Source organism: Vicugna pacos, chromosome 19, assembly GCF_048564905.1.
Source record: "Vicugna pacos chromosome 19, VicPac4, whole genome shotgun sequence".
Taxonomy (NCBI): Eukaryota; Metazoa; Chordata; class Mammalia; order Artiodactyla; family Camelidae; genus Vicugna; species Vicugna pacos.
The window spans coordinates 9834033-9860778 of NC_133005.1; positions in this window are offsets into that span (position 1 = coordinate 9834033).

Genomic DNA, 26746 nt, shown 5'->3' on the forward strand with positions numbered 1-26746 from the left:
AGAAATAATTACTCTGGTTTCTCAGTCTGTTTCCTAGTGCCAGTTTGATGTTCTTGCGGTTTGCACTGTAAAACCGAGTTGGAGTTTGTTCTTCCCCATATATATGTAAGGACTGGAGTTTGCAACTGAATAGAAACTTTGTGTTCCCTTCAAGTTACGTGAAGGCCGGCTTTAAAACACACTTATTTCTCAGAACTGAGCAAGTTAGTGACGTTCTTTCATCCAGCACAAAGGGAACGGTTTGCAGGAGAAACCCTTACTCTGGTTTCTCAAACTGTTTCCTAGTGCCGATTTGAAGTTCCTGCCGTTTGCACTGTAAAACCGAGTTGGAGCTTGTACCTCCCCATATTTATGTATAGTGTGGAGTTTGCAAGTGAAAAGAAACTTTGTGTTCCCTTGAAGCTAGGTGAAGGACGGCTTTCACACACAGTTATCTCTCAGAACTGAGCATGTGGAGAGACGTTCGTTCATCCAGCACAAAGGGTACGCGTTTCAGGAGAAACACTTACTCTGGTTTCTCAGTCTGTTTCCTAGTGCCGGTTGGAAGTTCCTGCGGTTTGCCCTGTAAAACCGAGTTGGAGCTTGTTCCTCCCAATATATATGTATGGAGTGGACTTGCAAGTGACAAGAAACTTTGTGTTCCCTTGAAGTTAGGTGAAGGACGGATTTCACACACACTTATCTCTCAGAACACAGCATGTGGTGAGACGTTCGTTCATCCAGCACAAAAAGAACGGTTTAGAAGAGAAAACTTACCCTGGTTTCTCAGTCTGTTTCCTAGTGCCGGTTGGAAGTTCCTGCGGTTTGCACTGTAAAACCGAGTTGGAACTAGTTCCTACCCATATATATGTATGGAGTGGAGTTTGCAAGTGACAAGAAACTTTGTGTTCTCTTCAAGCTAGGTGAAGGACGGCTTTCACACACAATTAACTCTCAGAACTGAGCATGTGAAGAGACGTTCGTTCTTCCAGCACAAAGGGATCTTGTTACAGGAGAAACATTTACTCTGGATTCCCAGTCTGTTTCCTCGTGCCGGTTTGAAGTTCCTGCGGTTTGCACTGTAAAACCGAGTTGGAGTTTCTAACTCCCCATATATATGCAAGGACTGGAGTATGCAACTTAATAGAACCTTTGTGTTCCCCTCAAGTTTGGTGAAGGACGGCTTTCACACACACTTATCTCTCAGAACTGAGCATGTGTAGAGACTTTCGTTCATCTAGCACAAAGGGAACGGGTTGCAGGAGAAACACTTACTCTGGTTTCTCAGTCTGTTTCCTAGTGCCGGTTTGAAGTTCCTGCGGTTTTCACTGTAAAACCGAGTTGGAGCTTTTACCTCCCCACATATATGTATGGTGTGGAGTTTGCATCTGAACAGAATCTTTGTGTTCCCTTCAAGCTAGGTGAAGGACGGCTTTCACACACACTTATCTCTCAAAACTGAGCATGTGGAGAGACGTTCGTTCATCCAGCACAAAGGGAACAGGTTGTTGGAGAAACACTTACTCTGGTTCTCAATCTGTTTCCTAGTGCCGGTTTGAAGTTCCAACGGTTTGCACTGTAAAACCGAGTTGGAGCTTGTACCTCCCCATATATATGTATGGAGTGGACTTGCAAGTGACAAGAAACTTTGTTTTCCTTTCAAGCTAGTTGAAGGACGGCTTTCACACACTCTTATCTCTCAGAACTGAGCATGTGTAGAGACGTTCTTTCATCCAGCAAAAAGGGAACGGGTTGCAGGAGTAAACCTTACTCTGGTTTCTCAATCTGTTTTCTAGTGCTGGTTTGAAGTTCCTGCAGTTTTCACAGTAAAACCGAGTTGGAGCTTATACCTCCCCATATATATGTATGGTGTGGAGTTTACAACTGAAAAGACACTTTGTGTTCCCTTCAAGCTAGGCGAAGGACGGCTTTCACACACACTATCTCTCAGAACTGAGCATGTGGGGGACGTTCGTTCATCCAGCACAAATGGAACGGGTTGTTGGAGAAACTCTTACCCTGGATTCTCAATCTGTATCCTAGTGCCGGTTTGAAGTTCCTGCAGTTTGCACTGTAAAACCGAGTTGCAGTTTGTACCTCCCCATATATATGTATGGTGTGGAGATTATAACTGAAAAGAATCTTTGTGTTCCCTTCAAGCTAGGTGAAGGACGGCTTTCACACACACATATCTCTCAGAACTGAGCATGTGGAGAGACGTTCGTTCATCTAGCACAAATGGAACGGGTTGCCGGAGAAACACTTACTCTGGTTTCTCAAACAGTTTCTTAGTGCCGGTTTGAAGTTCCTGCGGTTTTCACTGTAAAACCGAGATGGAGCTTGTACCTCCCCACATATATGTATGGTGTGGAGTTTGCAACTGAACAGAAACTTTGTGTTCCCTTCAAGCTAGTTGAAGGACGGCTTTCACACACACTTATGTCTCAAAACTGAGCTTGTGGAGAGACTTTCGTTCATCCAGCACAAAGGGATCGTGTTGCAGGAGAAACACTTACTCTGGTTCTCAATCTGTTTCCAAGTGCCGGTTTGAAGTTCCAATGGTTTGCACTGTAAAACCGAGTTGGAGCTTGTAACTCCCCATATATATGTATGGAGTGGACTTGCAAGTGACAAGAAACTTTGTTTTCCCTTCAAGCTAGTTGAAGGACGGCTTTCACTCACTCTTATCTCTCAGAACTGAGCATGTGTAGAGACGTTCTTTCATCCAGCAAAAAGGGAACGGGTTGCAGGAGAAACCCTTACTCTGGTTTCTCAAACTGTTTTCTAGTGCTGGTTTGAAGTTCCTGCAGTTTGCACAGTAAAACCGAGTTGGAGCTTGTACCTCCCCATATATATATGGTGTGGAGTTTGCAACTGAAAAGACACTTTGTGTTCCCTTCAAACTAGGCGAAGGAGGGCTTTCACACACACTTATCTCTCAGAACTGAGCATGTGGTGAGACGTTCGTTCATCCAGCACAAAGGGATCGTGTTGCAGGGGAAACACTTACTGTGGTTCTAAATACGTTTCCTAGTGCCGGTTGGAAGTTCCTGCGGTTTGCACTGTAAAACCGAGTTGGAACTTGTATCTCCCCATATATATGTATGGAGTGGACTTTGCAAGTGACAAGAAACTTTGTGTTCCCTTGAAGCTAGGTGAAGGACGGCATTCACACACACTTATCTCTCATATCTGAGCATGTGGAGACACGTTCGTTCATCCAGCACAATGGGAACGGTTTGCAAGAGAAATAATTACTCTGGTTTCTCAGTCTGTTTCCTAGTGCCAGTTTGATGTTCTTGCGGTTTGCACTGTAAAACCGAGTTGGAGTTTGTTCTTCCCCATATATATGTAAGGACTGGAGTTTGCAACTGAATAGAAACTTTGTGTTCCCTTCAAGTTACGTGAAGGCCGGCTTTAAAACACACTTATTTCTCAGAACTGAGCAAGTTAGTGACGTTCTTTCATCCAGCACAAAGGGAACGGTTTGCAGGAGAAACCCTTACTCTGGTTTCTCAAACTGTTTCCTAGTGCCGATTTGAAGTTCCTGCCGTTTGCACTGTAAAACCGAGTTGGAGCTTGTACCTCCCCATATATATGTATGGTGTGGAGTATACAACTGAAAAGACACTTAGTGTTCCCTTCATGCTCGGCGAAGTACGGCTTTCACACACACTATCTCTCAGAACTGAGCATGTGGCGAGACGTTCGTTCATCCAGCACAAAGGGAACGGGTTGTTGGAGAAACACTTACTCTGGATTCTCAGTCTGTTTCCTAGTGCCGGTTTGAAGTTCCTGCAGTTTGCACTGTAAAACCGAGTTGCAGCTTGTACCTCCCCATATATATGTATGGTGTGGTGTTTGCAAGTGACTAGAAACTTTGTGTTCCCTTCAAGCTAGGTGAAGGACGGCTTTCACACACACTTATCTCTCAGAACTGAGCATGTGGAGAGACGTTCGTTCATCCAGCACAAAGGAAACTGGTTGCAGGAGAAACACTTACTGTGGTTTCTCAGTCAGTTTCCTAGTGCCTGTTTGAAGTTCCTGCGGTTTGCATTGTAGTACCGAGTTGGAGTTTGTTCCTCCCTATATATATGTAAGGACTGGAGTATGCAACTTAATAGAATCTTTGTGTTCCCCTCAAGTTTGGTGAAGGAGGGCTTTAACACACACTTATCTCTCAGAACTGAGCATGCGGAGAGACGTTCGTTCATCCAGCACAAAGGGATCGTGCTGCATGAGAAACACTTACTGTAGTTCTCAATGCATTTCCTAGTGCCGGTTTGAAGTTCCTGCGGTTTGCACTGTAAAACCGAGTTGGAGCTTGTACCTCCCCATACATATGTATGGATTGGACTTTGCAAGTGACAAGAAACTTTGTGTTCCCTTGAAGCTAGTTGAAGGACGGCTTTCACACACAATTATCTCTCAGAACTGAGCATGAGGAGACACATTAGTTCATCCATCACAAAGGGAACGGGTTGCAAGAGAAATAATTACTCTGGTTTCTCAGTCTGTTTCCTAGTGCCTGTTTGATGTTCTTGCGGTTTGCACTGTAAAACCGAGTTGGAGTTTGTTCCTCCCCATATATATGTAAGGACTGGAGTTTGCAACTGAATAGAAACTTTGTGTTCCCTTCAAGTTACGTGAAGGAAGGTTTAAAACACACTTATTTCTCAGAACTGAGCAAGTTAGAGAAGTTCTTTCATCCAGCACAAAGGGAACGGGTTGCAGGAGAAACCCTTACTCTGGTTTTCAAACTGTTTCCAAGTGCCGATTTGAAGTTCCTGCAGTTTGCACTGTAAAACCGAGTTGAAGCTTGTACCTCCCCATATATATGTATGGTGTGGATTTTGCATATGAAAAGACACTTTGTGTTCCCTTCAAGCTAGGTGAAGGACGGCATTCACACACAATTATCTCTCAGATCTGAGCATGTGGAGAGACGTTCGTTCATCCAGCACAAAGGGATCGGTTTGTAGGAGAAACACTTTCTCTGGATTCTCAGTTTGTTTCCTAGTGCCGGTTTGATGTTCCTGCAGTTTGCACTGTAAAACCGAGTTGCAGCTTGTACCTCACAATATATATGTACGGTGTGGAGTTGGCAACTTAAAAGAAACTTTGTGTTCCCTTCAAGCTAGTTGAAGGACGTCTTTCACACACACTTAACTCTCAGAACTGAGCATGTGGAGAGACGTTCGTTCATCCAGCACAAAGGGATCTGGTTGGAGGAGAAACACTTACGGTTGCTTCTCAGTCAGTTTTCTAGTGCCGGTTTGAAGTTCCTGTGGTTTGCACTGTAAAACCGAGTTGGAGTTTGTTCCTCCCCATATATATGTAAGGACTGCAGTATGCAACTTAATAGAACCTTTGTGTTCCCCTCAAGTTTGGTGAAGGAGGGCTTTAACACACACTTATCTCTCAGAACTGAGCATGTGGAGAGACGTTCGTTCATCCAGCACAAAGGGATCTGGTTGGAGGAGAAACACGTACTGTGGCTTCTCAGTCTGTTTCCTAGTGCCGGTTTGAAGTTTTGCGGTTTGCACTGTAAAACCGAGTTGCAGCTTGTACTTCCCCATATATATGTATGGAGTGGAGTTTGCAAGTGACAAGAAACTTTTTGTTCCCTTCAAGCTAGGTGAAGGAGGACTTTCACACACACTAATCTCTCAGAAATTAGCATGTGGAGAGACGTTCGTTCATCCAGCACAAAGGGAACTGGTTGCCGGAGAAACACTTACTCTGGATTCTCAGTCTGTTTCCTAGTGCCGGTTTGAAGTTCCTGCGGTTTGCACTGTAAAACCGAGTTGGAGTTTGTTCTTCCCCATATATATGTAAGGACTGGAGTATGCAACTTAATAGAACCTTAGTGTTCCCCTCAAGTTTGGTGAAGGACGGGTTTAACACACACATATCTATCAGAACTGAGCATGTGGAGAGACGTTCGTTCATCCAGCACAAAGGGAACGGGTTGCAGGAGAAACACTTACTCTGGTTTCTCAGTCTGTTTCCTAGTGCCGGTTTGAAGTTCCTGCGTTTTGCACTGTAAAACCGAGTTGGAGCTTGTACCTCCAAATATATATGTATGGTGTGGAGTTTGCAACTGAAAAGAATCTCTGTGTTCCCTTCAAGCTAGGTGAAGGACGGCTTTCACACACACTTATCTCTCAGAACTGAGCATGTGGAGAGACTTTCGTTCATCCAGCACAAAGGGAACGGGTTGCAGGAGAAACAGTTACTCTGGTTTCTAAGTCTGTTTCCTAGTGCCGGTTGGAAGTTCCTGCGGTTTGCACTGTAAAACCGAGTTGGAGCTTGTACTTCCCCATATATATGTATGGAGTGGACTTTGCAAGTGACAAGAAACTTTGTGTTCCCTTGAAGCTAGATGAAGGACGGGTTTCACACACACTATCTCTCAGAACTGAGCATGTGGAGAGACGTTCGTTCATCCAGCACAAAGGGAACGGGTTGTTGGAGAAACACTTACTCTGGATTCTCAGTCTGTTTCCTAGTGCCGGTTTGAAGTTCCTGCAGTTTGCACTGTAAAACCGAGTTGCAGCTTGAACCTCCCCATATATATGTATGGTGTGGAGTTTGCAAGTGACAAGAAACTTTGTTTTCCCTTCAAGCTAGGTGAAGGACGGCTTTCACACACACTTATCTCTCAGAACTGAGCATGGGTAGAGACGTTCATTCATCCAGCACAAAGGAAACTGGTTGCAGGAGAAACACTTACTGTGGTTTCTCAGTCAGTTTCCTAGTGCTTGTTTGAAGTTCCTGCGGTTTGCATTGTAGTACCGTGTTGGAGTTTGTTCCTCCCTATATATATGTAAGGACTGGAGTATGCAACTTAATAGAATCTTTGTGTTCCCCTCAAGTTTGGTGAAGGAGGGCTATAACACACACTTATCTCTCAGAACTGAGCATGCGGAGAGACGTTCGTTCATCCAGCACAAAGGGATCTTGTTGCAGGAGAAACACTTACTGTAGTTCTCAATCCATTTCCTAGTGCCGGTTTGAAGTTTCTGCGGTTTGCACTGTAAAACCGAGTTGGAGCTTGTACCTCCCCATACATATGTAAGGACTGGAATTTGCAACTGAATAGAAACTTTTTTTTCCCTTCAAGTTACGTGAAGGACGGCTTTAAAACAAACATATCTCTCAGAACTGATAATGTGTAGAGACATTCTTTCATCCAGCACAAAGGGAACAGGATGCAGGAGAAACTCTTACTCTGGTTTCTCAAACTGTTTCCTAGTGCCGGTTTGAAGTTCCTGCGGTTTGCACTGTAAAACCGAGTTGGAGTTTGTACCTCCCCATATATATGTATGGTCTGGAGTTTGCAACTGAAAAGACACTTTGTGTTCCATTCAAGCTAGGCGAAGGACGGCTTTCACACACATATCTCTCAGAACTGAGCATGTCTAGAGACGTTCGTTCATCCAGCACAAAGGAACGGATTGTAGGAGAAACACTTACTTTGGATTCTCAGTCTCTTTCCTAGTGCCGGTTTGAAGTTCCTGCAGTATGCACTGTAAAACCGAATTGCAGCTTGTACCTCCCAATATATATGTATGGAGTTGTGTTTGCAAGTGACAAGAAACTATATGTTCCCTTCAAGCTAGGTGAAGGAGGGCTTTCACACACAATTAACTCTGAGAACTGAGCATGTGGAGAGACGTTCGTTCATCCAGCACAAAGGGATCTGGTTGCAGGAGAAACACTTACTCTGGATTCCCAGTCTGTTTCCTTGTGCAGGTTTGTAGTTCCTGCGGTTTGCACTGTAAAACCGAGTTGCAGCTTGTACCTCCCCATATTTATGTATGGTTTGGATTTTGCAACTGAAAAGAAACTTTGTGTTCCCTTCAAGCTATATGAAGGACGGCTTTCACACACACTTATCTCTCAGAACTGAGCATGTGGAGAGACGTTCGTTCATCCAGCACAAAGGGAACGGTTTGTAGGATAAACAATTACTCTGGTTTTTCAGTCTGTTTCCTAGTGCCTGTTTGATGTTCCTGCGGTTTGCACTGTAAAACCGAGTTGGAGTTTATTCCTCCCCATATATATGTAGGGACTGGAGTTTGCAAATGAATAGAAACCTTGTGTTCCCTTCAAGTTACGTGAAGGATGGCTTTAAAACACACATATCTCTCAGAGCGGAGCATGTGTAGAGACGTTCTTTCATCCAACACAAAGGGAACGGTTTGCAGTAGAAACCCTTACTCTGGTTTCTCAAACTTTTTCCTAGTGCCTTTTTGAAGTTCCTGCAGATTGCACTGTAAAACCGAGTTGGAGCTTGTACCTCCCCATATATATGTATGGTGTGGAGTTTGCAACTGAAAAGACACTTTGTGTTCCCTTCCACCTAGGCGAAGGACGGCTTTCACACACACTAAACTCTCAGAACTGAGCATGTGGAGAGACGTTTGTTCATCCAGCACAAAGGGAACGGGTTGCAGGAGAAACACTTAGTCTGGTTTCTCAGTCAGTTTTCTAGTGCCGGTTTGAAGATCCTGCGGTTTGTACTGTAAAACCGAGTTGGAGTTTGTTCCTCCCCGTATATATGTAAGGACTGGAGTATGCAATTTAATAGAAACTTTGTGTTCCCCTCAAGTTTGGTAAAGGAGGGCTTTAACACACTCTTATCCCTCAAAACTGAGCATGTGGAGAGACCTTCGTTCATCCAGCAAAAAGAGATCGGGTTGGAGGAGAAACACTTTCTGTGGTTTCTCAGTCTGTTTCCTAGTGCCGGATTGAAGTTCCTGCGGTTTGCACTGTAAAACCGAGTTGGAGCTTGTACCTCCCCATATATATGTATGGTCTGGAGTTTGCAACTGAAAAGACACTTTGTGTTCCATTCAAGCTAGGCGAAGGACGGCTTTCACACACATATCTCTCAGAACTGAGCATGTCTAGAGACGTTCGTTCATCCAGCACAAAGGAACGGATTGTAGGAGAAACACTTACTTTGGATTCTCAGTCTCTTTCCTAGTGCCGGTTTGAAGTTCCTGCAGTATGCACTGTAAAACCGAATTGCAGCTTGTACCTCCCAATATATATGTATGGAGTTGTGTTTGCAAGTGACAAGAAACTATATGTTCCCTTCAAGCTAGGTGAAGGAGGGCTTTCACACACAATTAACTCTCAGAACTGAGCATGTGGAGAGACGTTCGTTCATCCAGCAAAAAGGGATCTGGTTGCAGGAGAAACACTTACTCTGGATTCCCAGTCTGTTTCCTTGTGCAGGTTTGTAGTTCCTGCGGTTTGCACTGTAAAACCGAGTTGCAGCTTGTACCTCCCCATATTTATGTATGGTGTGGATTTTGCAACTGAAAAGAAACTTTGTGTTCCCTTCAAGCTATATGAAGGACGGCTTTCACACACACTTATCTCTCAGAACTGAGCATGTGGAGAGACGTTCGTTCATCCAGCACAAAGGGAACGGTTTGTAGGATAAACAATTACTCTGGTTTTTCAGTCTGTTTCCTAGTGCCTGTTTGATGTTCCTGCGGTTTGCACTGTAAAACCGAGTTGGAGTTTATTCCTCCCCATATATATGTAGGGACTGGAGTTTGCAAATGAATAGAAACCTTGTGTTCCCTTCAAGTTACGTGAAGGATGGCTTTAAAACACACATATCTCTCAGAGCGGAGCATGTGTAGAAACGTTCTTTCATCCAACACAAAGGGAACGGTTTGCAGTAGAAACCCACACTCTGGTTTCTCAAACTTTTTCCTAGTGCCTTTTTGAAGTTCCTGCAGATTGCACTGTAAAACCGAGTTGGAGCTTGTACCTCCCCATATATATGTATGGTGTGGAGTTTGCAACTGAAAAGACACTTTGTGTTCCCTTCCACCTAGGCGAAGGACGGCTTTCACACACACTAAACTCTCAGAACTGAGCATGTGGAGAGACGTTTGTTCATCCAGCACAAAGGGAACGGGTTGCAGGAGAAACACTTAGTCTGGTTTCTCAGTCAGTTTTCTAGTGCCGGTTTGAAGATCCTGCGGTTTGTACTGTAAAACCGAGTTGGAGTTTGTTCCTCCCCGTATATATGTAAGGACTGGAGTATGCAATTTAATAGAAACTTTGTGTTCCCCTCAAGTTTGGTAAAGGAGGGCTTTAACACACTCTTATCCCTCAAAACTGAGCATGTGGAGAGACCTTCGTTCATCCAGCAAAAAGAGATCGGGTTGGAGGAGAAACACTTTCTGTGGTTTCTCAGTCTGTTTCCTAGTGCCGGATTGAAGTTCCTGCGGTTTGCACTGTAAAACCGAGTTGGAGCTTGTACCTCCAAATATATATGTATGGTGTGGAGTTTGCAACTGAAAAGAATCTCTGTGTTCCCTTCAAGCTAGGTGAAGGACGGCTTTCACACACACTTATCTCTCAGAACTGAGCATGTGGAGAGACTTTCGTTCATCCAGCACAAAGGGAACGGGTTGCAGGAGAAACAGTTACTCTGGTTTCTAAGTCTGTTTCCTAGTGCCGGTTGGAAGTTCCTGCGGTTTGCACTGTAAAACCGAGTTGGAGCTTGTACTTCCCCATATATATGTATGGAGTGGACTTTGCAAGTGACAAGAAACTTTGTGTTCCCTTGAAGCTAGATGAAGGACGGGTTTCACACACACTATCTCTCAGAACTGAGCATGTGGAGAGACGTTCGTTCATCCAGCACAAAGGGAACGGGTTGTTGGAGAAACACTTACTCTGGATTCTCAGTCTGTTTCCTAGTGCCGGTTTGAAGTTCCTGCAGTTTGCACTGTAAAACCGAGTTGCAGCTTGAACCTCCCCATATATATGTATGGTGTGGAGTTTGCAAGTGACAAGAAACTTTGTTTTCCCTTCAAGCTAGGTGAAGGACGGCTTTCACACACACTTATCTCTCAGAACTGAGCATGGGTAGAGACGTTCATTCATCCAGCACAAAGGAAACTGGTTGCAGGATAAACACTTACTGTGGTTTCTCAGTCAGTTTCCTAGTGCTTGTTTGAAGTTCCTGCGGTTTGCATTGTAGTACCGTGTTGGAGTTTGTTCCTCCCTATATATATGTAAGGACTGGAGTATGCAACTTAATAGAATCTTTGTGTTCCCCTCAAGTTTGGTGAAGGAGGGCTTTAACACACACTTATCTCTCAGAACTGAGCATGCGGAGAGACGTTCGTTCATCCAGCACAAAGGGATCTTGTTGCAGGAGAAACACTTACTGTAGTTCTCAATCCATTTCCTAGTGCCGGTTTGAAGTTTCTGCGGTTTGCACTGTAAAACCGAGTTGGAGCTTGTACCTCCCCATACATATGTAAGGACTGGAATTTGCAACTGAATAGAAACTTTTTTTTCCCTTCAAGTTACGTGAAGGACGGCTTTAAAACAAACTTATCTCTCAGAACTGATAATGTGTAGAGACATTCTTTCATCCAGCACAAAGGGAACAGGATGCAGGAGAAACTCTTACTCTGGTTTCTCAAACTGTTTCCTAGTGCCGGTTTGAAGTTCCTGCGGTTTGCACTGTAAAACCGAGTTGGAGTTTGTACCTCCCCATATATATGTATGGTCTGGAGTTTGCAACTGAAAAGACACTTTGTGTTCCATTCAAGCTAGGCGAAGGACGGCTTTCACACACATATCTCTCAGAACTGAGCATGTCTAGAGACGTTCGTTCATCCAGCACAAAGGAACGGATTGTAGGAGAAACACTTACTTTGGATTCTCAGTCTCTTTCCTAGTGCCGGTTTGAAGTTCCTGCAGTATGCACTGTAAAACCGAATTGCAGCTTGTACCTCCCAATATATATGTATGGAGTTGTGTTTGCAAGTGACAAGAAACTATATGTTCCCTTCAAGCTAGGTGAAGGAGGGCTTTCACACACAATTAACTCTCAGAACTGAGCATGTGGAGAGACGTTCGTTCATCCAGCACAAAGGGATCTGGTTGCAGGAGAAACACTTACTCTGGATTCCCAGTCTGTTTCCTTGTGCAGGTTTGTAGTTCCTGCGGTTTGCACTGTAAAACCGAGTTGCAGCTTGTACCTCCCCATATTTATGTATGGTGTGGATTTTGCAACTGAAAAGAAACTTTGTGTTCCCTTCAAGCTATATGAAGGACGGCTTTCACACACACTTATCTCTCAGAACTGAGCATGTGGAGAGACGTTCGTTCATCCAGCACAAAGGGAACGGTTTGTAGGATAAACAATTACTCTGGTTTTTCAGTCTGTTTCCTAGTGCCTGTTTGATGTTCCTGCGGTTTGCACTGTAAAACCGAGTTGGAGTTTATTCCTCCCCATATATATGTAGGGACTGGAGTTTGCAAATGAATAGAAACCTTGTGTTCCCTTCAAGTTACGTGAAGGATGGCTTTAAAACACACATATCTCTCAGAGCGGAGCATGTGTAGAGACGTTCTTTCATCCAACACAAAGGGAACGGTTTGCAGTAGAAACCCTTACTCTGGTTTCTCAAACTTTTTCCTAGTGCCTTTTTGAAGTTCCTGCAGATTGCACTGTAAAACCGAGTTGGAGCTTGTACCTCCCCATATATATGTATGGTGTGGAGTTTGCAACTGAAAAGACACTTTGTGTTCCCTTCCACCTAGGCGAAGGACGGCTTTCACACACACTAAACTCTCAGAACTGAGCATGTGGAGAGACGTTTGTTCATCCAGCACAAAGGGAACGGGTTGCAGGAGAAACACTTAGTCTGGTTTCTCAGTCAGTTTTCTAGTGCCGGTTTGAAGATCCTGCGGTTTGTACTGTAAAACCGAGTTGGAGTTTGTTCCTCCCCGTATATATGTAAGGACTGGAGTATGCAATTTAATAGAAACTTTGTGTTCCCCTCAAGTTTGGTAAAGGAGGGCTTTAACACACTCTTATCCCTCAAAACTGAGCATGTGGAGAGACCTTCGTTCATCCAGCAAAAAGAGATCGGGTTGGAGGAGAAACACTTTCTGTGGTTTCTCAGTCTGTTTCCTAGTGCCGGATTGAAGTTCCTGCGGTTTGCACTGTAAAACCGAGTTGGAGCTTGTACCTCCCCATACATATGTATGGATTGGACTTTGCAAGTGACAAGAAACTTTGTGTTGCCTTGAAGCTAGGTGAAGGACGGCTTTCACACACACTTATCTCTCAGAACTGAGCATGAGGAGACACATTAGTTCATCCATCACAAAGGGAACGGGTTGCAAGAGAAATAATTACTCTGGTTTCTCAGTCTGTTTCCTAGTGCCTGTTTGATGTTCTTGCGGTTTGCACTGTAAAACCGAGTTGGAGTTTGTTCCTCCCCATATATATGTAAGGACTGCAGTATGCAACTTAATAGAACCTTTGTGTTCCCCTCAAGTTTGGTGAAGGAGGGCTTTAACACACACTTATCTCTCAGAACTGAGCATGTGGAGAGACGTTCGTTCATCCAGCACAAAGGGATCTGGTTGGAGGAGAAACACTTACTGTGGCTTCTCAGTCTGTTTCCTAGTGCCGGTTTGAAGTTTTGCGGTTTGCACTGTAAAACCGAGTTGCAGCTTGTACTTCCCCATATATATGTATGGAGTGGAGTTTGCAAGTGACAAGAAACTTTTAGTTCCCTTCAAGCTAGGTGAAGGAGGACTTTCACACACACTAATCTCTCAGAAATTAGCATGTGGAGAGACGTTCGTTCATCCAGCACAAAGGGAACTGGTTGCCGGAGAAACACTTACTCTGGATTCTCAGTCTGTTTCCTAGTGCCGGTTTGAAGTTCCTGCGGTTTGCACTGTAAAACCGAGTTGGAGTTTGTTCTTCCCCATATATATGTAAGGATTGGAGTATGCAACTTAATAGAACCTTAGGGTTCCCCTCAAGTTTGGTGAAGGACGGGTTTAACACACACATATCTATCCGAACTGAGCATGTGGAGAGACGTTCGTTCATCCAGCACAAAGGGAACGGGTTGCAGGAGAAACACTTACTCTGGTTTCTCAGTCTGTTTCCTAGTGCCGGTTTGAAGTTCCTGCGTTTTGCACTGTAAAACCGAGTTGGAGCTTGTACCTCCAAATATATATGTATGGTGTGGAGTTTGCAACTGAAAAGAATCTCTGTGTTCCCTTCAAGCTAGGTGAAGGACGGCTTTCACACACACTTATCTCTCAGAACTGAGCATGTGGAGAGACTTTCGTTCATCCAGCACAAAGGGAACGGGTTGCAGGAGAAACAGTTACTCTGGTTTCTAAGTCTGTTTCCTAGTGCCGGTTGGAAGTTCCTGCGGTTTGCACTGTAAAACCGAGTTGGAGCTTGTACTTCCCCATATATATGTATGGAGTGGACTTTGCAAGTGACAAGAAACTTTGTGTTCCCTTGAAGCTAGATGAAGGACGGGTTTCACACACACTATCTCTCAGAACTGAGCATGTGGAGAGAGGTTCGTTCATCCAGCACAAAGGGAACGGGTTGTTGGAGAAACACTTACTCTGGATTCTCAGTCTGTTTCCTAGTGCCGGTTTGAAGTTCCTGCAGTTTGCACTGTAAAACCGAGTTGCAGCTTGAACCTCCCCATATATATGTATGGTGTGGAGTTTGCAAGTGACAAGAAACTTTGTTTTCCCTTCAAGCTAGGTGAAGGACGGCTTTCACACACACTTATCTCTCAGAACTGAGCATGGGTAGAGACGTTCATTCATCCAGCACAAAGGAAACTGGTTGCAGGAGAAACACTTACTGTGGTTTCTCAGTCAGTTTCCTAGTGCTTGTTTGAAGTTCCTGCGGTTTGCATTGTAGTACCGTGTTGGAGTTTGTTCCTCCCTATATATATGTAAGGACTGGAGTATGCAACTTAATAGAATCTTTGTGTTCCCCTCAAGTTTGGTGAAGGAGGGCTTTAACACACACTTATCTCTCAGAACTGAGCATGCGGAGAGACGTTCGTTCATCCAGCACAAAGGGATCTTGTTGCAGGAGAAACAATTACTGTAGTTCTCAATCCATTTCCTAGTGCCGGTTTGAAGTTCCTGCGGTTTGCACTGTAAAACCGAGTTGGAGCTTGTACCTCCCCATACATATGTAAGGACTGGAATTTGCAACTGAATAGAAACTTTTTTTTCCCTTCAAGTTACGTGAAGGACGGCTTTAAAACAACTTATCTCTCAGAACTGATAATGTGTAGAGACATTCTTTCATCCAGCACAAAGGGAACAGGATGCAGGAGAAACTCTTACTCTGGTTTCTCAAACTGTTTCCTAGTGCCGGTTTGAAGTTCCTGCGGTTTGCACTGTAAAACCGAGTTGGAGTTTGTACCTCCCATATATATGTATGGTCTGGAGTTTGCAACTGAAAAGACACTTTGTGTTCCATTCAAGCTAGGCGAAGGACGGCTTTCACACACATATCTCTCAGAACTGAGCATGTGGAGAGACGTTCTTTCATCCAGCAGAAAGGGAACGGTTTGCAGGAGAAACCATTACTCTGGTTTCTCAAACTGATTCCTAGTGCCGGTATGAAGTTCCTGCGGTTTGCAGTGTAAAACCGAGTTGGAGCTTGTACCTACCCATATATCTGTATGGTGTGGAGTTTGCACTGTAAGACACTTTGTGTTCCCTTCAAGCTACGCGAAGGACGGCTTTCACACACACTTATCTCTCAGAAGTGAGCATGTGGAGAGACGTTCGTTCATCCAGCACAAAGGGAACGGGTTGTAGGAGAAACAATTACTCTGGATTCTCAGTCTGTTTCCTAGTGCCGGTATGATGTTCCTGCGTTTTGCACTGTAAACCCGAGTTGGAGTTTGTTCCTCCCCATATATATGTAAGGACTGGAGTATGCAACATAATATAACCTTAGATTTCCCCTCAAGTTTGGTGAAGGAGGGGTTTAACACACACTTATCTCTCAGAACTGAGCATGTGGAGAGACTTTCGTTCATCCAGCACAAAGGGATCGGGTTGGAGGAGAAACACTTACTCTGGTTTCTCAGTCTGTTTCCTAGTGCCGGTTTGACGTTCCTGCGGTTTGCACTGTAAAACCGAGTTGCAGCTTGTACCTCCCAATATATATGTATGGAGATGAGTTTGCAAGTTACAAGAAACTATGTATTCCCTTCAAGCTAGTTGAAGGACGGCTTTCACACACACTTATCTCTCAGAACAGAGCATGTGGAGAGACGTTCGTTCATCCAGCACAAAGGTAACGGGTTGCAGGAGAAACAATTTCTGTGGTTTCTCAGTCTGTTTCCTAGTGCCGGATTGAAGTTCCTGCGGTTTGCACTGTAAAACCGAGTTGGAGCTTGTACCTCCCCATATATATGTATGGAGTAGACTTTGCAAGTGACAAGAAACTTTGTGTTCCCTTGAAGCTAGGTGAAGGACGGCTTTCACACACATTTATCTCTCAGAACTGAGCATGTGGAGAGACGTTCGTTCATCCAGCACAAAGGGATCGGGTTGGAGGAGAAACAATTACTCAGGTTTCTCAGTCTGTTTCCTAGTGCCGGATTGAAGTTCCTGCGGTTTGCACTGTAAAACCGAGATGTAGTTTGTTCCTCCCCATACATATGTAAGGACTGGAGTTTGCAACTGAATAGAAACTGTGTGTTCCCTTCAAGTTACATGAAGGACGGCTTTAAAACACACTTATCTCTCAGAACTGAGCATGTGTAGAGACATTCTTTCATCCAGCACAAAGGGAAAGGGTTGCAGGAGAAACCCTTACTCTGGTTTCTCAAACTGTTTCCTAGTGCCGGTTTGAAGTTCCTGCAGTTTGCACTGTAAAACCGAGTTGGAGCTTGTACCTCCCCATATATATGTATGATGAGGGGTTTACAACTTAAAAGACACTTTGTGTTCCCTTCAAGCTATGCGAATGACGGCTTTCACACACTCTAATCTCTCAGAGCTGAGCATGTGGAGAGACGTTCTTTCATCCAGCACAAAGGGAACGGGTTGCAGGGGAAACACTTAGTCTGGTTTCTCAGTCAGTTTTCTAGTACCGGTTTGAAGTTCCTGCGGTTTGTACTGTAAAATCGATTTGGAGTTTGTTCCTCCCCATATATATGAAAGGACTGGAGTATGCAATTTAATAAAAACATTGTGTTCCCCTCAAGTTTGGTAAAGGAGGGCTTTAACACACTCTTATCTCTCAAAACTGAGCATGTGGAGAGACCTTCGTTCATCCAGCAAAAAGGGAACGGGTTGGAGGAGAAATACATACTCTGGTTTCTCAGTCTGTTTCCTAGTGCCGGTTTGAAGTTCCTGCGGTTTGCACAGTAAAACCGAGTTGCAGCTTGTATCTCCCCATATATATGTATGTAGTGGACTTTGCAAGTGACAAGAAACTTTGTGTTCCCTTCAAGCTAGGTGAAGGACGGCTTTCACACACACTTATCTCTCAGAACTGAGCATGTGGAGAGACGTTCGTTCATCCAGCACAAAGGGAAAGGGTTGCAGGAGAAACAATTTCTGTGGTTTCTCAGTCTGTTTCCTAGTGCCGGATTGAAGTTCCTGCGGTTTGCACTGTAAAGCCGAGTTGGAGCTTGTACCTCCCCATATATATGTATGGATTGGACTTTGCAAGTGACAAGAAACTTTGTGTTCCCTTGAAGCTAGGTGAAGGACGGGTTTCACACACACTTATCTCTCAGAACTGAGCATGTGGAGAGACGTTAATTCATCCAGCACAAATGGAACGGGTTGCAAGGGAAATAATTACTCAGGTTTCTCAGTCTGTTTCCTAGTGCCGGTTTGAAGTTCCTGCGGTTTGCACTGTAAAACCGATTTGCAGCTTGTACCTCCCCATATTTATGTATGGTGTGGATTTTGCAACTGAAAAGAAATTTTGTGTTCCCTTCAAGCTAAGTGAAGGACGGCATTCACACACACTTATCCCTCAGAACTGAGCATGTGGAGAGACGTTCGTTGATCCAGCACAAAGGGAACGGCTTGCAAGAGAAATACTTATTCTGGTTTCCAGTCTGATTTCTAGTGCCTGTTTGATGTTCCTGCGGTTCGCACTGTAAAACCGAGTTGGAGTTTGTTACTCCCCATATATATGTAAGGACTGGAGTATGCAAATGAATATAAACTTTGTGTTCCCTTCAAGTTACGTGAAGGACGGCTGTAATACACAATTATCTCTCAGAACTGAGCATGTGTAGAGACGTTCTTTCATCCAGCACAAAGGGAACGGGTTGCAGGAGAAACACTTACTCTGGTTCCTCAGTCTGTTTCCTAGTGCCGGTTTGAAGTTCCTGCAGTTTTCACTGTAAAACCGAGTTGGAGCTTGTACCTCCCCATGTATATGTATGGAGTGGAGTTTGCAACTGAAGAGAAACTTTGTGTTCCCAACAAGCTAGGTGAAGGACGGCTTTCACACACGCTTAACTCTCAGAACTGAGCATGTGGAGAGACGTTCGTTCATCCAGCACAAAGGGATCGGGGTGGAGGAGAAACACTTATTCTGCTTTCTCAGTCTTTTTCCTAGTGCCGGTTTGAATTTCCTGCGGTTTGCACTGTAAAACCGAGTTGGAGCTTGTACTTCCCCTCATATATGTATGGAGTGGACTTTGCAAGTGTCAAGAAACTTTGTGTTCCCTTCAAGCTAGGTGAAGGACGGCTTTGACACACACATATCTCTCAGAACTGAGCATGTGGAGAGACGTTCGTTCATCCAGCACAAAGGGAACGGATTGTAGGAGAAACAATTACTCTGGATTCTCAGTCTGTTTCCTAGTGCCGGTTTGAAGTTCTGCGGTTTGCACTGTAAAACCGAGTTGGAGCTTGTACCTCCCCATATATATGTATGGTGTGGAGTTTGCAACTGAAAAGAATCTTTGTGTTCCATTCAAGGTAGGTGAAGGACGGCTTTCACACACACTTATCTCTTAGAACTGAGCATGTGGAGAGACGTTCGTTCATCCAGCACAAAGGGAACGTGTTGCAGGACAAACAGTTACTCTGGTTTCTCTGTCTGTTTTCTAGTGCCGGTTTGTAGTTCCTACGGTTTGCACTGTAAAACCGAGTTGGAGTTTGTCCCTCTACATATATATGTAAGGACTGGAGTATGCAACTTAATAGAACCTTTGTGTTCCCATCAAGTTTGGTGAAGGACGGCTTTAACACACACTTATCTCTCAGAACTGAGCATGTGGAGAGACGTTCGTTCATCCAGCACAAAGGGATCGTGTTGGAGGAGAAACACTTACTCTGGTTTCTCAGTCTGTTTCCTAGTGCCGGTTGGAATTTCCTGCGGTTTGCACTGTAAAATCGAGTGTCAGCTTGTACCTCCCCATATATATGTATTTAGTGGGCTTTGCAAGTGTCAAGAAACTTTGTGTTCCCTTCAAGCTAGGTGAAGGACGGCTTTGACACACAATTATCTCTCAGAACTGAGCATGTGGAGAGACGTTCGTTCATCCAGCACAAAGGGAACGGATTGTAGGAGAAACACTTACTCTGGTTTCTCAATCTTTTTCCTAGTGCCAGTTTGAAGTTCCTGCGGTTTGCACTGTAAAACCGAGTTGGAGCTTGTACCTCCCCATATATATGTATGGTGCGGAATTTGCAACTGAAAAGACACTTTGTGTTCCCTTCAAGCTAGGCGAAGGACGGCTTTCAAACACACTTATCTCTCAGAACTGAGCATGTGGAGAGACGTTCGTTCATCCAGCACAAAGGGAACGGGTTGCAGGAGAAACACATACTCTGGTTTCTCAGTCTGTTTCCTAGTGCCGGTTGGAAGTTCCTGTGTTTTGCACTGTAAAACCGAGTTGGCGTATTTTTCTACCCATATATATGTAAGGACTGGTGTTTGCAACTGTATATAAATTTTGTGTTCCCTTCAAGTTACGTGAAGGACGGCTTTAAAACACATTTATCTCTCAGAACTGAGCATGTGTAGAGACGTTCTTTCATCCAGCACAAAGGGAACGGTTTGCAGGAGAAACAGTTACTCTGGTTTCTCAGTCTGTTTTCTAGTGCCGGTTTGAAGTTCCTACGGTTTGCACTGTAAAATCGAGTTGGAGTTTGTCCCTCCCCATATATATGTAAGGACTGGAGTATGCAACTTAATAGAACCTTTGTGTTCCTCTCAAATTTGGTGAAGGACGGCTTTAACACACACTTATCTCTCAGAACTGAGCATGTGGAGAGACGTTCGTTCATCCAGCACAAAGGGATCGGGTTGGAGGAGAAATATTTACTCTGGTTTCTGAGTCTGTTTCCTAGTGCCGGTTTGAAGTTCCTGCGTTTTGCACTGTAAAATCGAGTGGCAGCTTTTACCTCCCCATATATATATATGGAGTGGACTTTGCAAGTGACAAGAAACTTTGTGTTCCCTTCAAGGTAAGTGAAGGACGGCTTTCACACACACTTATCTCTCAGAACTGAGCATGTGGAGAGACGTTCGTTCATCCAGCACAAAGGGATCGGGTTGGAGGAGAAACACTTACTCTTGTTTCTCAGTCTGTTTCCTAGTGCCGGTTTGAAGTTCCTGCAGTTTTCACTGCAAAACCGAGTTGGAGCTTGTACCTCCCCAAATATATGTATGGAGTGGAATTTGCAACTGAAGAGAAACTATGTGTTCCCAACAAGCTAGTTGAAGGACGGCTTTCACACACGCTTAACTCTCAAAACTGAGCATGTGGAGAGACATTCGTTCATCTAGCACAAAGGAAACAGGTTGCAGGAGAAACACTTACTCTGGTTTCTCAGTCTGTTTCCTAGTGCCGGTTTGAAGTTCCTGCAGTTTTCACTGTAAAACCGAGTTGGAGCTTTTACCTCCCCATATATATGTATGGAGTGGAGTTTGCAACTGAAGAGAAACTTTGTGTTCCCAACAAGCTAGGTGAAGGACGGCTTTCACACACGCTTATCTCTCAAAACTGAGCATGTGGAGAGACGTTCGTTCATCTAGCTCAAAGGGAACAGTTTGCAGGAGAAACACTTACTCTGGTTTCTCAGTCTGTTTCCTAGTGCCGGTTTGAAGTTCCTGCAGTTTTCACTGTAAAACCGAGTTGGAGCTTGTACCTCCCCATGTATATGTATGGAGTGGAGTTTACAACTGAAGAGAAACTTTGTGTTCCCAACAAGCTAGGTGAAGGACGGCTTTCACACACGCTTAACTCTCAAAACTGAGCATGTGGAGAGACGTTCGTTCATCTATCACAAAGGGAGCAGGTTGCAGGAGAAACACTTACTCTGGATTCTCAGTCTGTTTCCTAGTGCCGGTTTGAAGTTCCTGCAGTTTTCACTGTAAAACCGAGTTGGAGCTTGTACCTTCCCATGTATATTTATGGAGTGGATTTTGCAACTGAAGAGAAACTTTGTGTTCCCAACAAGCTAGGTGAAGGACGGCTTTCACACACGCTTATCTCTCAGAATTGAGCATGTGAGGAGCCGTTCGTTCATCCAACACAAAGGGAACGGGTTGCAGGGAAACACTTACTGTGGTTTCTCAGTCTGTTTCCTAGTGCCGGTTTGAAGTTCCTGCAGTTTTCACTGTAAAACCGAGTTGGAGCTTGTACCTACCCATATATATGTATGGAGTGGAATTTGCAAATAAAGAGAAACTTTGTGTTCCCAACAAGCTAGGTGAAGGACGGCTTTCACACACGCTTAACTCTCAAAACTGAGCATGTGGAGAGACGTTCGTTCATCTAGCACAAAGAGAAGAGGTTGCAAGAGAAACACTTACTCTGATTTCTCAGTCTGTTTCCTAGTGCCGGTTGGAAGTTCCTGCAGTTTTCACTGTAAAACCGAGTTGGAGCTTGTACCTCCCCATATATATGTATGGAGTGGAGTTTGCAACTGAAGAGAAACTTTGTGTTCCCAACAAGCTTGGTGAAGGACGGCTTTCACACACGCTTAACTCTCAGAACTGAGCATGTGGAGAGACGTTCGTTCATCCAGCACAAAGGGATCGGGTTGGAGGAGAAACACTTACTCTGGTTTCTCAGTCTGTTTCCTAGTGCCGGTTTGAAGTTCCTGCGGTTTGCACTGTAAAACCGAGTTGGAGCTTGTACCTACCCATATATATGTATGGTGTGGAGTTTGCAACTGAAAAGAATCTTTGTGTTCCCTTCAAGCTAGTTGAAGGACGGCTTTCACACACACTTATCTCTCAGAACTGAGCATGTGGAGAGACGTTCGTTCATCCAGCACAAAGGGAACGGGTTGCAGGAGAAACAGTTACTCTGGTTTCTCAGTCTGTTTCCTAGTGCCGGTTGGAATTTCCTGCGGTTTGCACTGTAAAACCGAGTTGGAGTTTGTTTCTACCCATATATATGTAAGGACTGGTGTTTGCAACTGTATAGAAATTTTGTGTTCCCTTCAAGTTACGTGAAGGACGGCTTTAAAACACACTTATCTCTCAGAACTGAGCATGTGTAGAGACGTACTTTCATCCAGCACTAAGGGAACGGGTTGCAGGAGAAACAGTTACTCTGGTTTCTCTGTCTGTTTTCTAGTGCCGGTTTGTAATTCCTACGGTTTGCACTGTAAAACCGAGTAGGAGTTTGTCCCTCTAAATATATATGTAAGGACTGGAGTATGCAACTTAATAGAACCTTTGTGTTCCCCTCAAGTTTGGTGAAGGACGGCTTTAACACACACTTATCTCTCAGAAATGAGCATGTGGAGAGACGTTCGTTCATCCAGCACAAAGGGATCGGGTTGGAGGAGAAACACTTACTCTGGTTTCTCAGTCTGTTTCCTAGTGCCGGTTTGAAGTTCCTGCGGTTTGCACTGTAAAATCGAGTTGCATCTAGTACCTCCCCTTATACATGTATGGAGTGGACTTTGCAAGTGACAAGAAACTTTGTGTTCCCTTCAAGGTAAGTGAAGGACGGCTTTCACACACACTTATCTCTTAGAACTGAGCATGTGGAGAGAAGTTCTTTCATCCAACACAAAGGGAACGGATTGTAGGGGAAACACTTACTGTGGATTCGCAATCTGTTTCCTAGTGCTGGTTTGTAGTTCCTGCGGTTTGCACTGTAAAACCGAGTTGGAGCTTGTACCTCCCCATATATATGTATGGTGTGGAGTTTGCAACTGAAAAGACACTTTGTGTTCCCTTCAAGCTAGGCGAAGGACGGCTTTCACACACACTTATCTCTCAGAACTCTGCATGTGGAGAGACGTTCGTTCATCCGGCACAAATAGAACGGTTTGTGGGAGAAACATTTACTCTGGATTCTCAGTCTGTTTCCTAGTGCGTGTTTGAAGTTCCTGCGGTTTGCACTGTAAAACCGAGTTGGAGCTTGTACCTCCCCATATAAATGTATGGTGTGGAGTTTGCAACTGAAAGAACTTTGTGTTCCCTTTAAGATAGGTGAAGGACGGCTTTGACACACAATTATCTCTCAGAACTGAGCATGTGGAGAGACGTTCGTTCATCCAGCACAAAGGGAACAGGTTGCAGGAGAAACACTTACTCTGGTTTCTCAGTCTGTTTCCTAGTGCCGGTTGGAAGTTCCTGCGGTTTGCACTGTAAAACCGAGTTGGAGTTTGTTTCTACCCATATATATGTAAGGACTGGTGTTTGCAACTGTATATAAATTTTGTGTTCCCTTCAAGTTACGTGAAGGACTGCTTTAAAACACACTTATCTCTCAGAACTGAGCATGTGTAGAGACCTTCTTTCATCCAGCACAAAGGGAACGGGTTGCAGGAGAAACAGTTAGTCTGGTTTCTCAGTCTGTTTTCTAGTGCCGGTTGGATGTTCCTGCGGTTTGCACTGTAAAACCGAGTTGGAGTTTGTCCCTCCCCATATATATGTAAGGACTGGAGTATGCAACTTAATAGAACCTTTGTGTTCCCCTCAAGTTTGGTGAAGGACAGCTTTAACACACACTTATCTCTCAGAACTGAGCATGTGGAGAGACGTTCGTTCATCCAGCACAAAGGGATCGGGTTGGAGGAGAAACACATATTCTGGTTTCTGAGTCTGTTTCCTAGTGCCGGTTTGAAGTTCCTGCGGTTTGCACTGTAAAACCGAGTAGGAGCTTGTACCTCCGCATATATATGTATGGAGTGGTCTTTGCAAGTGACAAGAAACTATGTGTTCCCTTGAAGCTAGGTGAAGGACGGCTTTCACACACACTTATCTCTCAGAACTGAGCATGTGGAGAGACGTTCGTTCATCCAGCAAAAAGGGAACGGGTTGCACGAGAAATACATACTCTAGTTTCTCAGTCTGTTTCCTAGTGCCTGTTTGAAGTTCCTGCAGTTTGCACTGTAAAACCGAGTTGGAGCTTGTACCTCCCCATATAAATGTATGGTGTGGAGTTTGCAACTGAAAAGAACTTTGTGTTCCCTTCAAGATAGGTGAAGGACGGCTTTGACACACACTTATCTCTCAGAACTTAGCATGTGGAGAGACGTTCTTTCATCCAGCACAAAGGGATCGGGTTGGAGGAGAAACACTTACTCTGGTTTCTACGTCTGTTTCCTAGTGCCGGTTTGAAGTTCCTGCGGTTTGCACTGTAAAATCCAGTGGCAGCTTGTATCTCCCCATATATATGTATGGAGTGGACATTGCAACTGAAGAGAAACTTTGTGTTCCCAACAAGCTAGGTGAAGGACGGCTTTCACACACGCTTAACTCTCAAAACTGAGCATGTGGAGAGACGTTCGTTCATCTAGCACAAAGGAAACAGTTTGCAGGTGAAACACTTACTCTGGTTTCTCAGTCTGTTTCCTAGTGCCGGTATGAAGTTCCTGCAGTTTTCACTGTAAAACCGATTTGGAGCTTGTACCTCCCCATATATATGTATGGAGTGGAGTTTGCAACTGAAGAGAAACTTTGTGTTCCCAACAAGCTAGGTGAAGGATGGCTTTCACACACGCTTAACTCTCAAAACTGAGCATGTGGAGAGACGTTCGTTCATCTAGCACAAAGGGAACAGGTTGCAGGAGAAACACTTACTCTGGTTCCTCAGTCTGTTTCCTAGTGCCGGTTGGAAGTTCCTGCAGTTTTCACTGTAAAACCGAGTTGGAGCTTGTACCTCCCCATGTATATGTATGGAGTGGATTTTGCAACTGAAGAGAAACTTTGTGTTCCCAACAAGCTAGGTGAAGGACGGCTTTCACACACGTTTATCTCTCAGAATTGAGCATGTGGGGAGCCGTTCGTTCATCCAACACAAAGGGAACGGTTTGCAGGAGAAACACTTACTCTGGTTTCTCAGTCTGTTTCCTAGTGCCGGTTTGAAGTTCCTGAAGTTTTCACTGTAAAACCGAGTTGGAACTTGTACCTACCCATATATATGTATGGATTGGAATTTGCAACTGAAGAGAAACTTTGTGTTCCCAACAAGCTAGGTGAAGGACGGCTTTCACAGACGCTTAACTCTCAAAACTGAGCATGTGGAGAGACGTTCGTTCATCTAGCACAAAGGGAAGAGGTTGCAAGAGAAACACTTACTCTGCTTTCTCAGTCTCTTTCCTAGTGCCGGTTTGAAGTTCCTGCAGTTTTCACTGTAAAACCGAGTTGGAGCTTGTACCTCCCCATATATATGTATGGAGTGGAGTTTGCAACTGAAGAGAAACTTTGTGTTCCAAACAAGCTAGGTGAAGGACGGCTTTCACACACGGATAACTCTCAGAACTGAGCATGTGGAGAGACGTTCGTTCATCCTGCACAAAGGGATCGGGTTTGAGGAGAAACATTTACTCTGGTTTCTCAGTCTGTTTCCTAGTGCCGGTTTGAAGTTCCTGCGGTTTGCACTGTAAAACCGAGTTGGAGCTTGTACCTCCCCTTATATATGTATGGAGTTTACTTTGCAAGTGTCAAGAAACTTTGTGTTCCCTTCAAGCTAAGTGAAGGACGGCTTTGACACACACATATCTCTCAGAACTGAGCATGTGGAGAGACGTTCGTTCATCCAGCACAAAGGGAACGGATTGTAGGAGAAACAATTACTCTGGATTCTCAGTCTGTTTCCTAGTGCCGGTTTGAAGTTCTGAGGTTTGCACTGTAAAACCGAGTTGGAGCTTGTACCTCCCCATATATATGTATGGTGTGGAGTTTGCAACTGAAAAGTATCTTTGTGTTCCCTTCAAGATAGGTGAAGTACGGCTTTCACACACACTTATCTCTCAGAACTGAGCATGTGGATAGACGTTCGTTCATCCAGCACAAAGGGAACGGGTTGCAGGAGAAACAGTTACTCTGGTTTCTCAGTCTGTTTCCAAGTGCCGGTTGGAAGTTCCTGCGGTTTGCACTGTAAAACCGGGTTGGTGTTTGTTTCTACCCATATATATGTAAGGACTGGTGTTTGCAACTGTATAGAAATTTTGTGTTCCCTTCAAGTTACGTGAAGGACGGCTTTAAAACACTTATCTTTCAGAACTGAGCATGTGTAGAGACGTTCTTTCATCCAGCACAAAGGGAACGGGTTGCAGGAGAAACAGTTACTCTGGTTTGTCTGTCTGTTTTCTAGTGCCGGTTTGTAGTTCCTACGGTTTGCACTGTAAACCGAGTTGGAGTTTGTCCCTCTACATATATATGTAAGGACTGGTGTATGCAACTTAATAGAACCTTTGTGTTCCCCTCAAGTTTTGTGAAGGACGGCTTTAACACACACTTATCTCTCAGAACTGAGCATGTGGAGAGACGTTCGTTCATCCAGCACAAAGGGATCGTGTTGGAAGAGAAACACTTACTCTGGTTTCTCAGTCTGTTTCCTAGTGCCGGTTGGAAGTTCCTGCGGTTTGCACTGTAAAACCGAGTTGGAGATTGTACCTCCCCATATATATGTATGGAGTGGACTTTGCAAGTGTCAAGAAACATTGTGTTCCCTTCAAG